The sequence below is a fragment of the Furipterus horrens genome, unplaced genomic scaffold (genome assembly GCF_987537825.1).
Source record: "Furipterus horrens unplaced genomic scaffold, mFurHor1.1.pri manual_scaffold_5, whole genome shotgun sequence".
In the NCBI taxonomy this organism is placed as follows: Eukaryota; Metazoa; Chordata; class Mammalia; order Chiroptera; family Furipteridae; genus Furipterus; species Furipterus horrens.
In genome coordinates this window covers 72,364,770-72,383,397 of record NW_028327175.1, presented here as the reverse complement: position 1 = coordinate 72,383,397, position 18,628 = coordinate 72,364,770, and positions in this window count along the sequence as shown.

Here is an 18,628-nt window from a genome sequence, read left to right as displayed (position 1 = left end):
CTCTAATACTTCTTAATTAAATGAAAATGTTTATATCTATCTGTATACTTATCTATCTATATATGACTAATATCCACTATGTCAGAATGTTTGGGAATATTGGAGAACAGGCCATTCCATTCTTGACACCTTCAAGTCCTCAGGTTGAAGGTGAACCTATGATGATGGAACAGAAACAAAATTCCTAAGTAATGAGGCAGAACTTTAATAGGCTGCTTTTAAATAATTATTTCAGTTTTGCCTTCCTCATTAAATTATCTTCTATCTAAGTCTCTAATTGAGTAGAATGCCATAACCTGCTGATTTATAAATGGACTGTGATCAAAGAAAGCAATTAGTTGATCACAATTTTTCACCATACTTTAGGTATTTTTCCAGCTGTGTTCCTGAATACTGCTCTTTTCATAATCATCATTTAACTAATTTCTTCATTATCTATGGAATTGTACAAGTGCATCGGTATATGTTTAACATTTATTCTCTCAGTTTCCTCTGAGGACTATGGTCTTTATCAGTTACTATTGTATCAGATTTGTAAATGTAATTTTCAGCTATTTCATGATTTGCAGTAACTTTTTACCATGGTTTTTCAGGTACATGATGCTTCTTGAATTCCTGAAATTTATTTATACTTATCTTTAATGTTTAGTTCTTTGTGATATATTCTAGTTTACTTTATAACCAACATATCAGTTAGTGGTATAAGTTTACTTTTTACTGTCAAATCTACATTATCAGTACCAATAATTATCTAGGTGTTTGTTTCACTAAGGAATGTCTATCCATTTTTGTTAATTCTTGTTGCTACTGTCAGGATTTAGTGTAAAAGCTCCAAGTTATGTTTCCATTTCTTTAAATTATATATTGAAGACTTAAAGTAATATAGGTTTTTCTGTATCACATTCTTCATTAAGGTACCTAACAAACATACTTTTAAGAAACTTATGCAATAACATCATTTGTTGATATATTGATAATAAAATTTGCTATAATATTTATTTCTTGATATTACCCATGGGGTTATATTAAACACATTTCAACAATTCTATTTTCAATCTAACTCAATATCACAAAATACAAAGAGATGAATCAAATTTTGATAAACAGAAGTGTGTGATTACTAGAAATGCCAAATCTCAACAAAGCACTCCAGTCAGTTCAAGTGAGATTTTGGAACAAAATAAAATTTGCCTAATTTACAAAGAAAAAGAGAACATTTATATTTTTGAGTTTTTCAGGTTTTGAAATTTCCCAGAAAGACTGTAGATCTATAATGATTTAAAATATAACTTTTTTATTTATTTATTGTTTTTCTATTACAGTTGTCCCACTTTTTCCCTAATTGCTCCCCCCAATAGAAATAGAATTTTAATATATCATTTAAAGGAAAATACATTTTAATAAATTAATTGTCATGATTAATCATGAAAGAAAATAAATACTATTGAGGCACATAATACTAGTTGTTTAGCTCATTTCATTATAATAAAGTTCACATTTACATATGTTTAGTAATAAGATTTTTACTGACAATGAATATCTCCATGTATACCAGAAATGCTACTTTAATAGCTTTCTAAGAAATTTATATTTTATGTGCTAAAAATTTGTCATTTAGCTATAATAAATAATGCATTTACACTTAGAACTAGTAAGATATCTAGTACTTTTCAGAAACCTGTTTGTCTCACAGGCACTGACTTTTCAATAAGGAAATGATCATTTTACATGCAAAGTATAACACAGAGAGTGTATGGTAGCTACAGCCATACTATTTAGAAAAATGTGGGTTTTATTTTTCTGTTTTGACTATGTTATATGTAATTTTCTCACTTGCAACATTTTTAAACTCTATCTTTTATTTTATAATATTGTGGCTGAAATGCTTTCCATTCACATTTCTAGGAAAACAATAATTTTGTATATTATGCATCCTATTTATTCAAAACTAAACAAATTTTTATTTTGCTCTTACCTTGTACCAGTCACCATTCTAGGCATTTTGAACTCCACAGTGGAGGAGTCAAACTGCCTGAATTTATGAAGGATTAATAAGATGCTTAGAAAAAGTACCTGACACAAAGTAAGCACTTAATAAATAATGGTCTTCAATAATATTAGTAGTGACTATATTTTATTCTCAAGCAAGTCTATTGAAAAATGTGTAGTGTAAACATGTACAATAATTATCTTGTTTCATGTGGCAATTGATGCTTTGAAGTAAACACATAAGGTTAACAGGGTGGGGTGCACATTAGTTAGAATATTGAGAAAAAGTTTCTTTCAGGAGCTGAAATTTGAACTTCAAACTAAATGAAGAGAAATGGCTAGTCCTGCAGAGTCTGGAGAAAGAATATTTCAGGTAGAATGACATTTAAATACAATGCCTTCAAGGGAGGAAAGAGACTGGTATGTTCATAGACTTGAAGAAATGTACAGGCACATAGTACACCAGGAGGAAACTGATAGGAGTTGAGGTCAGTTACTTGTAGGTTATTATAAACCATAGAAAACACTTGAATTTTATGCCAATTGCAACAGAAAGCAAGTGAAGAGGCTTAAGAGGAATGATATTACCTGATTTCAAGTTTAAAATCTCATTCTTGCTGCACTTTACTCACGGTGGACGGTGGCAGGGGTTTTGTGGGAGTGAAGAAGACTAATTAGCAATCTAAAACTAAAAACCTAGCTAGACATAATATTGATTTGGGTCAGTATTTGCACTGAATATGGGGGAAAAGAACATATCATTGATATAGTACTGATAGAATAAAAATATGTTGAGGAATTGTATGTAAGGGAAGAGAAAAGGAGAGGGATCAGAAATGGGTTTTTGAACTGAACATCTTAATAGGTAGTGGTAACATTGTTCTAGAAAATACTGTGAAGACACATTTGAAGAGTAAATGAGCTTGTGTGTGTGTGATGGTAGGGAGTGAATGGAAATGCATATAAATTATGACCCTCTTTTTTTTGACTATTCAAATAAGGTAACATTTCGTAGGTAGAAATCTATGTGATAAATTCCCTAGGTTACATAGACAGGAAAAAATATTGTGCAACAGCTTGTTGCTTTCTTTAATCAGTCACTGATTTTATTAGTACACAAATGTTTCCTTTTTTAAGTTGGCTATCTGGACACGGAGAGAGAAATTTCATGTTCAATCACAATAACTAATTCATTCCAGAGAGGTAATATATTCCTGCCCTTCTTCCTTCTAATTGTTTTTTGAGCAAACTTTATATTTTAATTAGCCTGTTTTACATGTATTTTAATATTACATATTACTTCAAACTAGTTTGGAGACTAGTTACTTCATAAATCATAGATGTATACATAAATATATCAGTGAATTAACAAATATCCATTGCTTCAAACTCAGTCTGTCAACAAATTTGGGTGAATAGCAACATTACGGACAAAATGCACTAATTAAAGAGGTTGTTAATAGTATCTACCACTTGAAGAAATAATACAATGAGCCAAATCTGACCTATGCCTCATAAATTCCTCACCTTCTCTTTCCTGAAGAACTAGCATCTAATTAATTTAGCATATTTTTATCATTGAATTGACAAAAATGTTGGTAAAATGTAGAAACAGCCAATGTTTGCCTCAGAACCATCACATTTAATTGTGAACAAAGGAGCAAGTGAATATTTTAATTCATATATTGACCAAATAAAGTCTTGTTTACATGGTTTAAGAGGTACTCTTTGAGAATATTAATATATATTTCTGTTGAATGACTCAGTTAATGGAGACACAATGCATGCATATAGTTTTAGCCTTAAAAAGAATGTTTAAAACTTACTTTGCTCTGTTATGCTTGTAGAGGAGCTTATAATTCTGGTCCTTAAGTTCTTTAAAGTCACTAAACTCACTTGTCCTCTGTCAGCTCTGGAATAATAACACAGCCCCACATTCATTCCAAAGAGAACATGGATTGCTTCTGGCTCATCTGCTCTCCTCATTGGCAACACAATAGGACTCTGACTGCCTAGTGTAAGCACCTGCTCCTAGGTACTAGCTGTGTGCTATTGGACAAGCTACTTATCTTCCGAAGCTTTATTTTTCATTTCAATTTAGACATAATAGTTTCTCATTAAATTATTAATAATTATCAAATCACTAAATATACTTCTTCAAGAGATTGCTACATTAAAATTAGCACTATTACAATGTCTTTTTTCTGCTTATGGGACCAATAACAGAAATGTCCACAAGAAAAACAAATTATGATGATGAATTAAAAGCAATTTTAATAATTCCCTTGTAAAGACTGCCTTTACCGCAAAGCAACTACAAAAATTACTTTACTCATACAATTAAATCGAAAAGTCATGGTTATTTAGAGACCACCCAGACTGTCAAGTATAGTAGCAAATGAGTAGTAGTTGTGTCCCCTTCATTTAGCTTTACATTAAGGAAGATAAAACAGATATAAAGTATTTACATGAGCAATGAGACTAACATGGAGAATGCTGGAGGATGCATACTAATTGCCATCAGTGGCTTTAAATGCACATTGTTTGTGGTTCCAGAAGGATAAAAATAAATAAACCGAATAAATACAGAATAAAAAATAATTTAACACAGGAGGAAGAACAAAAATGATATACACATATGAAAAATGCTCAACATTACTAGTATTTAGGGAAATGCAAATTAAAACCACAATGAGGTATCATTTCACACACATTAGAATGGCTATTATTAAAAAATAAAATAAAAAATAACAAGTCTTTTTGAGAGTGTAGAGGAATTGGAACCCCTATTTACTGTTGGTATATTGCAGAAGCATGCAACAGCTGGAAAAAAGTACAGAAATTACTAAAAAAATTGAAAATAGAACTACCACATGACTCAGCAATTGTATTTCTGAGTATATATCCAAAATAATTGAAAGCAGGTTCTCAAAGAGATATTTTCATACTCATGTTCATAGCAATGCTATTTACAATAGTCAAGAGGTAGAAGCCACCCAACATATATTTATGAATGAATTAATAAAGAAAATATGGCATATACACACAATGGAATATTATTCAACCTGTAAAAAGAAAGAAACAGTCAAATGTTACAACATGAATGAACCTTGATGACCTTATGCTAAGTGAAATAAGCCTGTCATGAAAAGACAAATGCTATATGATCCTACTTATATGGATTACCTAAAGTAGATAACTTTACGAAAACATAAATAGAATGGTGGTTATCAGAGATTAGGAAGAGGGGCAATGGGGATTTGCTGTTTAATGGGTAGATTTGCAAGAAAAAAGTTCTGAATATGTTTTACAAAAATATGCATATGACAGTACTGAATTATACACTTTCAAATGGTTAAGATGGTAAATTTTATATTATGTTTCCTACCACAATAAGAACAATAACAATAAAATACAAAAAAACAAAAAAACAAAAAAAAAAACAAGAATGTTATAATCAGTCCACAAAGAAAGGCTGGAACCCTCACCCAAAATTTGTTCAGATGTTCAGGCTGACGACACCATGCATCCACTGACTGTATGAAAAGGTATCATGCTCACATAATAACGAGGCATACTGGGGAGATCAGGTTAGACTCCAAAGCAAGTTGAAGAATGGCATCAGGGAACAGGAAAAAAGACTGGCTTAGGTTTTATAGTGGCTAGGAGGTGTGACAAGGTAAGGGCTTCTGCATGTGAGTTGGGTCTTGTGTGGTTTGTAATTTACTGTAGTGCAAAGGAGAGAATATCTGAACTTTCTTAGTTCATCCAGATGTGGAGCAAAAGGGATAGAGGGAATAGTGGGGCTTGGAAGCCATCAATAGTCAAAAATATAAAATGGAGTCAGATTATTACATAATGTTAAAATCCATGACATTTGACTGATGTCTGAAACATGCCATGTTTCATTTAATTAAATGTGGGCTTGTTTAAGTAAGCCATTATTGTTTTCTATTATGCTTATAGACATGAAGATATAGATGAAGAAAAATATTCATTGAATGCCTTTTTCATGAACTCATCATTGTGGGGTTTTGTATTGTGGATTTATATACAAAGAAACATGTATGACTTTCATGTATATTTAGGATATATTTGAGGTGAGAGGCTCCTGGAATTTTTTTTTTCCCAAAAGAGAAAAGGTGTTATTGACCAGACCAGGTGGCCAAATCATTAACAATAGCTCAAGAACCTATAAAAATGTGTAGGTGGGACTAATTTTTGGCCAAGGCATCCAGTGCTAAGATAAATGTCTGAAGTTTATCCAATTATTCTTACCCTTGGGTTCCATCTTAGATAGGGCACATCCTGGTTAAAGGATAGAAAGCAACATCTCCAAATGAAGCTCCCTCATGTATATGATGGCAATGTGTTTCCTAAAGTACAGGAGTTCCCTTTGCCGTTCACTCAGTAGTCAAGCCAGTTGGGAGAGAGACGACCTAATCATGCAGCACCGTGGCAACTGGCAAGGAACCGAAGACAGGAGCTATCACCCCTTCCTGCATGCAGAATACAAGAGGGCCAAGACTCCATAAGTCATTACTGAAAACTCCTTTTAGATATTTTATTTCTAAATTGGTAATGGACAATATTGATTAATTCAACACATATATATCAAGCATCTACAATTTTGGAAGTGTTTGGAATGGTTTTAATAAATCAGTTAGAGGTCCAAAAAAATGGGATAGATTTGGAAAGCATCTTTATTTTGATATAAAATAAAAATATAAAATCATAATTTATAAAACTTGCAGGTATGCTAAATTCAAAATAGATTTCTATTAGCAAATTCTGGACAAGTCTAAAATATGACTAATTATCTTTCTTTTATTCTGCGTTGCTTCTACTGGCCCTGCTTTACTAGGGACATGGCTAGCCATATCATTACATGAAGTACAAAGGCTTTCATTTTTAGACCTCAGAGGTCAGCAAGACTTATGGCTATTGGACTTCTGGAGCTTACATAGGCCCAGTTTCCAGGCAGTTATATCTGCTCCTGCTAGTTCTAAGCAAGCAAAGAGGGGCTTTTTCTTTCCTTTGGCCTTGAGGATGTAAGGGAGATTTGTACAGACTCTACAGAAAAGAGCACTGACTACAAATTAAAACGTGACTGGTCAATTTTAAACCTGGTGTATTTCAATATCTTTCTTACCTACTATTTAAAATATGCAGTTTCAGATAACAGATATGAAATGTTAACTTACACAGTGGTGAGAATTCTGTCTAGAGAAAATGACCATGTTAATAGTTCAATCTTTTATAAAGTCTTTAAATGATTGTTTAGCATTAGAATCAGGAGTTTCTAGTGCAACATCGCCACGTGTGTCTCCTTAATGCCTCCTGCTTCCCAACACCTACTCTGTGAACGATGTTAATCTCAAATAAATTTATTCTAATGGAGGTGGTTCTGTCCCTTTACAACTAAATAGATGTGACAACAGGTAGGATAAAAACTAGTGTTAATTCTCAGGGAATTGTATTCATATAAAACTAACTGTTCCAGGTATAAGGAGAGAGAAAAAAAACAAAAGAAATAAGTTCTCTGCTCAGCTTTTTTGTTTATTTTGTTTCTATTGCAAATAAACTATGGATCTGTTCTATATTTTTTTCTTTGCCTTGTCTTTCTTTGACAATGTCACAGTGTTATCACCACTATGTTCTGTTGATTTGAGTAGAGAAAGAATAGTGTCTGATTGACATTTAAAGGATATGTTTTTCACCTGTGAAATACAGTGTTTTAAATATATATTATATATAAACACATATGATATATAATATATATGTAAAATATATTTTTATTTTCTTCTGACTTGCTACCTACTTATACTCTTATCCTTTTACTTATTTTTCCTTTTATCATAATATTTGCAAATACAGTGAAGCTGTTTGTAGAGGTAGTACCCAAGTATCACAGACTCGTTAGATCTCCACTCCCTTCCAAATTCAAGGGACATGTAATAAGCAGTGTAATCAGTACTAATTGTACACAATCCTCACTTTAATTTTTAAGTAGGAACTTAGAAGACTTTTCCATGCACAGGAACAATTTTAGAAATGATGTACAGGTTCCCAAAGCTTGTAATCATACCTTATTTAACCAACAGCATTCATAAGTAATTAAGGCAATGACAATCAGAAACATAGAGGGAAATAATGCTTTCATGAAGAAAGTCATTTAGAGTTCAATTTGTGAGTAAAATAATACTGCAACCGCAAAAGTCAAGGCAGAAGGTGAAGTTACACTTTGACCTTAGCCAACTTGCTTGAGACAGTTTATTCACCTATAAAATATGAGCAATGATATCCTGTATATTATAATATGAATGGGAGAACTAAATGAGATAGTACTTGTAAATTGCTTAGCACCAGTTTTGGAATTAAATGTCTATAAGCTATCACCAGGATGGTGAGGTCAGCAGTTTGCCCTATTCTCATATCTTGGGAAATTGAAGAGTGGACTCATTGCAGGAGCTTCCCTCAGATCTCAGCCATGTAGATATGAGAGTTGGTGTGGTAATAAAATTTGTCTGAAGACACAAAATTTGAGACTTTATGATAGAAAGAAGGAGCATTGGACTTGGATCCAGGAAAATTAGACCTGAGCCCTAATGCATGAATCATTCTCTGTGAGCTTTAATTTAATGACTTCATTTGAAAATAAGTATAACCATACTCAGAGAAAGACAGGGTTGATGCAATGTTCAAATTATGCATGTAAAAATATGTAGAGCTATAAAGCATTGTAGAAAGGTCATACTTCATTATTAGTAGTACTACCTATATAATCAGGATTATCATTTGGTACAGAAATAGCCCCTCGGTCAACCTTCTGTGTTCCTTATGAAGGCTCCTGGAACAGGCCACCAAGCAGTACATAGAATACTGCTTTTGGAAGCAGGCTTCTGAGACTGAGAATGAAAAGTCAAGATGCGGGAAAAGGTGGAAGACTGCTTAGATTATTCTTTTATTTCCCTCATCGGCCTGATATTCTAGCAGTTGAGGAATTTCCAAAGTAAATACCCTTCTTAACATTTCAGTGGATCTGCTACTGACCAATAATTTGAGTTTGCAAAAGCCAAGAGATCAACAAATGCTGTTATTTCCAAATTTCCCTGAGCATGAGATACTTGGGAACCTCTTTGCTAAAAATTCTGATTCAAAATTTCTGTGGTATGCCCCAGGAATTTATATTTTTGAAAAATACCTAGTTGATTCTATTGATCTAACAATTGTGAGAATACTGTCATGTAATTGCCTTGGAGAGAAAAATTTTGAGACTCAGAATAGCAAACAAATGAATTAGAAGATCCCATAAACTGAAAAAAAGCTGAGACCAGTTAGTATTAGACATGTTAAGAATCCAGTTCTCCTAACTTTCAGACCAGAACTCCTTCCTCTTTTAATTCAAAGTCTGATTCATGTGAAACAACAGCTCATGTCTTTGTATTATTTGGTATTCACTAGTCTATACCACAAAAGAACAATACATGTCAAAATACGAATTATTTTTGCCTCATTACTCATGAAAAGTAGAACAAGCTATCCAAAAACCCTTTTAACAAATTTTCATTTGTGAGGTGACCTAAGAGTTAAAACTAGAAGTTGACAAGTTTACAAGAGGGTTATAACCTCAAATAAGCTACTGTGTGAGATTTTAGAATCAGAATCCTTTTCTCTAGAGATAGTTTTTTTTCTTTAATTTTTTTTTTTTTTTAGTAGAACCAACAGGTAGTAAAAAAGAAAAGTTGACTTAGTCCTGTATTTTAAGACTATAATTTAATATTTACCAACTTTTTGCCTTTTGATTCCAACCTTCCTTTTTTCACAAGAAATGATTAATTAATTACATGCACTTATACAGAGCCAATAGATGAATACAAGGAAAAAACCAGATACAATATCTTAGTAGATTTTAAACTAAACATGTTATTTGCAAGCAAGACTTTTTAAGAAAATGAATGGAAACCACTTTAAATTTATTCATATCACATTTAATGTTTCTGTCTCTTACATTAATAATCACAAATCATAAAGAAGCAATCATACAATGGAAATATATGTAAATAAATAATAATGAGAAAAGCAATTTTAAAAGGAAACGTTCTGTAATGGGGTGCAAGCAAGGGTCCCCAGAATATAGGATGAAAACCTCCACAAACCTTGACTGGAGTAAGTGGGAGCAGAATATATGGCTTACATTGCATTACAATGGCAAGTTGATAGCTGTGCTGCTGCTCTGGGCAAAAAGGTTTGTATGACTCTAAGAGTATTCAGGGCCTTGGGACATAGCCAGGGGAGGGGGTCCACCCCAGATGTCTATGTGTCATGGGAGACTCTTACCCTGATGAAAGATGGCAACCAAAAGAAAGTAAAAGATATGGGGCAAAAGTAGCATGTTTTAAAAAGGGCCAGTTATGAGGTCATGTAGAAAGTCCCAGGCCAAACATTTAAAATAAGGGTGGCAGCCATGAGGTAGCAGCTATGAGGAGGCAGCCATGAGATTGGAAAGGGTGTAGAAGGACCCTCCAGGGTCCACCATGAGAACTGGTGTGTAAGGAGGTATAACAGCATTTTGTATTAAGAGCTGGAGTAAGAAAAGGAGACCTGCTGGGAAACCTGCTTGGAGAGCACTGTAGCAGAGATGATGGAGCTGGGAATTCTGAGGGCCACCTGACCAAGAAAAATTAGTGGGAGATGCCTGGAATGCTGACCTGTGACCAGGAATGCTGAACTACAGACTTCAGTACTTTCTGAAAGATGGTATCTCTGACTGGTGTATTCTGAAACTGGTCTGGGTTTGACAAAGGGAGGCAGGATTGTGTGTTTTGGGGTATTTTAAAGGGAGTGGGACTTAACAGTGGAAATATGCCATTATTCTAAATCTGTATAAACTTTAAATAAACAATTTTTTTTTTTTTTTTTTTTTTTTTTTTTACCAAACTCTTGCATTAGGAGTCATGCTTCTTGGCCATGGGCAATCAAACCCACAGCTGTGCCAGAACAGCATAGGTGGGATTCTATAACAAATATATTCAAGATTATGAGTAGTCAGAGATATAAAAATAAATCTTTTCATTGAAAAGATTTTCACTTTTTTAAAACAAGTAATAACATTTTTTAGAAAAGTCATTGCAATGTACAAAATAACTCTCAAACTTGGCTGGAGGGATAGTAAATATTCATAGGAAGGCAATTTTGCAATTTGTAAAAAAAGCCTTAAATATATTAATAGCCTACAATATTAAAATCCATTCATAATATTTTCTTATAAAATAATTGAACAGATTATCAAGGATTATTTATTATTTTTTTCATTCAATAATAATTGAACATTTTCTATGGGTCATGCAATGTTTAGGTCACTGGACATGTATGTTTGAACAATATCACATACAGCTCATGATTTCAGGACATTTATAGTGTAAAATGGGAGTTGAAATTAACCCAATGGTCACAATTAGATGCATAACTATAAACAGGAACATTCTATAAAGTTAAAGGACATGGTGTTAAGAGATACTTCTCTATTTCCTTCCAGGATCAATTCCCTTGGAAAAAGTAAGCTAAGATTTAAATAATAAAATATGAGTGAACTACATAAAGAGAGTTTAGGAGAAGGAATAGCACATACAAGGCCCAGAATTGACCAAAACATATTCTGTTCCAGAAATTAAAATATGACTTATATAGAGAAACAGAGGGGGTGAAAGGAGAAAGAGACTGAAATGGTAAGCAGAATGGAACCCTAGAAAACCATATTATAGGTAATTTTTCTATTTTTTTAATCCAAAAACAACAGAAATCTAGTGAACAAACTTAGTAAGTAGTAACAGAATCCGATATTTCTTTTCTAAATGTCCCTCCAGGTGCAGTGTAAAGACCAGAATAAAGAGAGGGGAGAAATACTGTAGAAAACCAGCTAGGAGACTGCTGTCATATGAACTAGAAGTGACTGACTTATATCAAAATAGTTCAGGGCAGATGAAAAGAAATAAACAAACTCAAGATTTATATAGGATGTGAGATGTTTAGGATTGTGGGTTGGATATGGGGAAGCATGAAGAAGTGTTCTTTAAGAGTGATTCCAAAGCTTGCTGTAAAGACTGGAAAGTTGATGGGCCCAATCAGAAAGATTAGATGCTGAAGGCAGAGTTTTAGTTTAGATTATGAAGGAAGAAAGATCAAAATTCAATTGTGTAGCTGTTATGAAGGTCTTGGTTCTGAAAATCCAAAGTGGCCATGTTGATAATTTATGGAATAAAAACATATGTCTCCTGATTTTAAAATAAGTATTGAAGTCATAAACATGAATGAAATTTTTCTGAAAATACGTAGAGTTGGGGACTAAAGGGAAAAAAAGGAGGCCTAGGACCTTTCTTTCTTTGAGGGTGCCAACATAATCAGTAGTGGATAGTTCTGCAGCGGAAACTAAGAATAACAGTCACACCACTGGAGAGAAACCCATAAAATGTTAGTGATAGAGAAGCTATTTACCAGTTGAGGAAATCTCAAAGAGCAAAAGGTAATCAATATTTAAAACTAAGTACAAAATATGAAGGCAAGGATTGGCTAGATTTAACGAGCTAGAACAACACTGTTTTGATAGTGTTAAGGAGAGAAGAGCCATGTTAGAATGTTAGAATAAGTTGAAGAATGAGTCGGTGTGTGAAAGTGGAGTCACTGATGATTGAAAAGCTACTAATTGAAAAGTTAGTCTTGTAGCTGAAAGAGGAAATTGGGTTAAGGAAGGAGTTGCTGGTTTTGTTGTTGTTTTCTTTTTCTTTTCTTTTTTAAGATGAGAAAGAAAGTGAAAATTCAGTGGAGATGGAGGTAGAAGAAAACACTGATAATGAGATTTCCTAAGAATATAAGAGTTTAGAAGCTCCATCAGGTCAAATAAATGAGCATTCTTTATCCTAACAGGATACTTGTATAATGCTTATTAAATTGATTTTTTTAATACCAGGGAAGAGTTAGAAGTTGCCTAATGGGTGCTTAATAAACACTGACTAAATAACTAAATACATAGAGATATAAGCTATTTAGGGTACAAATCCCACTACACAAACTTGTATACAAGGAATACTGACACAGTGAGAGCATTACTACATTTTCTGTAATTCAGCTTAATTTTAATGCTTAACTCTCATTTCATGGTAATGGTAAAAAATCGTTTCAGTGTCTACCTATGTTCTTTTCCTTCCAGGTGATGTGACAGAATTTTGGGGAGGTACCTGTACTCATGGGCAATGCTTATCTATGAGCTACCTATGTTCTGGCTTCAACATTCCTTTTCAATTTGTTATTTTGTGTCATTAGGGTAGTGATAATCTTGGGATGCAAGCCTAGGATGTAGATATGGCCTTCAAGGCATTAAGCAACCTTGCCCCCAGAAAATATCTTGACTCCCTGTTAGAGGGCTGCCAAAGAGTTAATCATAGGCCCCACTGGCTTGTATGACTAATGTCTATCTCTCCCAACTCCAGAAATATTAGCATCTACTCTTCTCCATCTTCATTCTTCCCAATCAGTTTGGACTTCTGGTAACAAAATACAGCTCTACCATAAAACTACCCTAAAACATGAAAACACATGCTACCTTTTGGGTATGGGGAAATTACAGGGTCAAAAAAATCTAAAAAATTATATGATCATACACACACACACACATATATGTGTGTATATATACACACACACACACACACATATATATATATATATATATATATATATATATGTGTGTATATATATGTATATATCAATTCTATGAAAAGGCATGAGAATGTGGAATGGATGGATGAAGAGAGAGACAGGAAAATTGATAGAGCCTCTGTATAGTGAGATACTATGGGGCTTTTAAAAATTGTTTTGTTTTTCTTGATTTTTATCATTGTAATAATTTATTTTAGAATATATTATTTAATAAATAAAATATAGAACTATTGGGAAAAAGAAAAATAACTTTAATACTCTGAAAACACAAATGATTTTCCTTTGAAAAATAAAACAATGACTAAAGCTGATACATAGCAGAGTCTACTAACAACTCCAACTTTTAAATGGCCCTGTTTCATGTTGATTCTTATAAGCTTCATGCAACTATTGCCTTGGGGATACACTATATTAATTACATGCTGTACTTTTAAGTATTTTTCTTTCCTACTTAGTCATATTGTATGTGTTACATCCAGAATAACACCATATTTTTTCCTCAGTGGACTCCATCCTGCTTTGCATTTATGAGTTTTTGGATATACTATGAAGAGATCTCCAATTACAGTTGGAGGACAGGGTATAATAAATCACTGAGGAGGGTAATTTTATAGGAAAAAGGCATGTTTCATACCTTAACCATTCCTAACACATATCATTATTCTACAAAAGCATTTAAGTTATATAAAGGACTGGTGCACACTGATATTCCTTTTGAGCATATTCTCAAATTGACCAAACTTTTAAAAAATTTGGACACTATTCAGACTGAGATAGTGTGCATGTTACTTGATCTTCTAGCACTTCACTCTCTTAGTGGTTTCAAGTTGGGAATGAGAATTCCGTTTTCATTTTTCCCCGTAAGTAATCATTAGCTATGACTAAATTCTTCTTGGTGGTGCTGACAGGAATGCTGGCAACAATAGTGCATTCACTGCTTATTGTTAATGGCCCTGCTAGACTTGGGAATACACACCAAAGGAGCATAGCTTGATCTTCTCCATAGTGAGTGCCAAGTGAGGCATAAAATCATAGCTACCTAGTGTTACTCCGGTTTGATTGTAAGACTTTACACATGACCCTTCTTTCATCTTCACTTTGCATAAAAATTCGCTTGTTTCAAAGGCCAATGGACTTGGAAGACAGAAGCAAAAGTAAAACCTACAAATATTCAAGGCTACAGACTCTGTCAAAACAAAATCTCACCATAATGAGCATTATGTACACATTTGAGAAACTTGTCTTTGGTTTCCTTGTGTCTTTTGGGAATTCAGTTCCAGAAGTAGCTGTTGGATATCAGGCCTGACCTTCAGCTTAAGGACTTTGGGCAGCAGCTACTGGGCACAGAAGCAGGAGAGGGAACTAGGACTAGGAGAGCCAGGGATTCAATGAAGCTCACCGGAAAGGCTAGGCAGCGTTTCCACAATAGGCAGAAAACTAGGTTATACAGATGTATATGAAAATTAAAGATTATCATGAAATAGCCGCTTGGAAGTCATGCTGGTAAGCAAAAGCCCCACGCATGTGTATCCTAGGGGTCATTTTTAGAGTTGAGCTCCAACATAGTGTGGGACTCACAATAGTGAACAGAAGTGAGATTTTATGCTTTGCTCAGGGTTATTATTCAATAAAAGTGAATTAAATTGTAACCAATTTATTTTATTTTTAATTACCTTTTAGATATTTTCATGAAAAAATTTCAATTTATAGCTATGTGTTTCATAACTCTTCACTGGTTTATTTTTTATTAGAAATAGACCTAGTCTCTTGTTCAGAGACTTTAAATAATGTGCTTTTCATCACATTTATTTTATATCACCTCCTACTTACAGCAATTTATATTTTCCATTTAAATGGCACACATATTTAAATATATTTAAATCATACTTAAAGTAAATTCTTTAAAAATAAATGCTAGAGAAATAACAGTTTTAATGTAGTAGAGCTGGTGCTTAGATACGCCAAAAGTCCTGAAGATGGCACTCAGATGACAGACATTTGGGAAATAATTGTTTTGAGCAGTACAATGATACACATACTCTTGCATACATACCACATTACTCCATAAATTACAAGCTACATCTATCTTCACATAAAACAGAATAATGACACACACATATTCACAGAACAACTAGGTTTTATTGTGAAGGGTTGGGGGAGGGTAATCTGTCTCCAACTTTTATTCCCTTCCTAACCAAATAACATAATTTGAAATGAATCATTAATTTGGATTTTGGATTTATCAACCAGGAGGAACAAAAAAAAACAAAAACAGAAAACAAAACAAACAAACAAATAAGCCAACCTGTTTGTCTACTTTATGTTTGTAACTTCTCTGGATTAACTTGCCCACATAAGTGATCCAGCTTCAGATTGTCAATGGCATTCACCATACTTCATGACAATAGTGTTGGGCAATCCCCATCTTCTGAGCTCAGAGAAGAATGTAAGATTTAATGCCTCAGTTCCACAGAGAGAATTTTAATCTAATAAATCCATGAATATCACACAGAAGGCAATATTTTTCTATGATATTGTGAAGCAGAAACAAGTTAGAAGAGTAGTCAACTATAATAAGGCAGCTTATATTCTAATAAGAAGAGACCTATATTTTCTCTTCCTCCATATTTGATAACATATTCAACTCTTTTTCTAGTAGTCATGTCAATATAACCCCACTGGTTTTTAACAAATAAAATTTTTATATACACTTGTACAGAAAGTGCACGTATAATATTGTAACTGCTCAAAACTTTCACAATCTAAACATGCTTATGAAGCAAGCATTTAGATCAAGAAACATGATGTTACCAGTATCTCAGAAACCCTTGTCATTACCCCTTACAATCTCTACAGTCGGACAAGGGTAACTGCTATTTTGATTTGTAATAGTGTAGATTAGTTTTAACGAATTTTGTAATTCATATAAATGAGATAATGCAGAACATACTATTTTATGCCTGATTCTTCATGTTCAAAAATAGATTTTTGAAATTCAACATTATGCTTTTGTGTGCACTTGCAGATTATTTTTATACTATAAATTATTTATGAAAAGATGTGCAATCTCACTAAGAATAGAGAATTCCAAATTAAAACTACACAGAAATGCTGTTTTTTATCTATCAGTTTGGTAAAATTAAAAAGTTAAACCACAGAGTGTATTGGTAAAGCAGTGTGTTGAGACATGTTCATACTTTGAGGATTGGAATGCAAATCAGTATACTTATCACAAAAAGCACACAATTGCACATATATTAACATTTTTATCCATCCCTCTCACTTCTAGAAATTTATCTTGCTGATACACTTATCAAAATATTTAAAAAATAAATTATGTAATAATGTAACATTTTTATAATTGAAAAATATTGGAAATAATATGTTTATAGATAGGAGAGTACTTGAATAAATTGTAGGGTATCCTTACAAAGGAGAGCTATATAAACACCTCCCCCCAAAAGTTCTATGAATAAGCTCATCGTAATTTCAAAATATCTTTTTAAGTGAAAAAGCAAAGTACAAAACAGTTTCTGTATTATTTAGTATTCTACTTTTGTTTGAGAAACAATGTAAAATTTAAAAAAAACATGTAGATGTGCTGCTTACTAGAGCAAAAAGAGACATAGGAAGCATAAACTAGTGAATACTGAGACTGTTTATCTTTAAGACAGATTTAGAATGGAATGAAAAGGACAGAAAGAATTGGGGTATCCAGTTTCTCCACAATTTCATTAATACTTACTTTTATTTCTATTTATTTTTTATGCTAGTCATCCTAATAAGTGTGAGGTTGATATACTAATTGCTTTGATTTGCATTTCCCTGATAAGTAGTGATGTTGACCATCTTTTTACATACCTGTTGATCATTGTCCGTCTTCTTTGGAGAAATGTGTATTCAAGTCCTTTGCCCATTCTTAAAAATAAGGTTATTTATTGATTTTTTTAAGTTAGCTGTTGTTATAATAGTTGCTTGTAGATTTTGGATATTAACCTCTTATCTGATACATGGCTTGCAAATATTTTCTCTTAATTCATAGATTGCCTTTCCATTCTGTTGTTTCCTTTGCTGTGCAGAAGCCTTTTAGTTTAATGTAGTCCTACTTATCTATTCTCACTTTTGTTGTCTGGGCTTTTAGTAACATATCTAAGAAACCATTGTCAATTCAAGGTCAAGATTTTCTTTTATGGGTGTTACAACTTCAGATCTTACAACACACACACACACACACTCACAGAGGGAGACACAAAGAACAGTTTTGGAGGTAACCCTCATGTTTATTATGGTAACAGTAACACAAGTGTATAGATATATTCAAACTCACTATATTATGTACCTTAATTATATACAGTTTTTTATACACCAATTATGTAACTAAATAAAGATAAATAAAAGCAGGGAAAAGTGACACTTCTCTGAATATATCTTTTAGTAAGCCTTCACATATTTAAAAAATTAACGGATATGATGAAAAATTAAAATGAAATTTCAACAAAAACAAATGAATCAAATCATATTTCAGAGAGATATAATCACCATTCTAAAAATTAAGTAAACACAAGCACAACATAAATTAATATATCAAAATAGTAAATGTTTAAAAAGTAAACCAATAAACAAGTAAATGAACAAACAAATAAAAATTAGAAAAGCTCTTTCTTATTAAGTAGTAAATGTAGAAATGATGATTAAATTGTGATGTCTATAATCATAAATGTTTAAGCAAGAATGATAAACAGAAGGTAAAATGAATAGGTGAAAATTTGAGAGCTGAGGGTTATTTATATGATCTAAAAATACTTTCACATAAATATTTATTAATTATAAAAGGAAAAATAATAAGTATTTAGTGAAGAAGCCCTGTTCAGAATGGCTCAATTGGTTGGAGCATCACCAGTGGACCAAAGGGTTGCATGTTCAATTC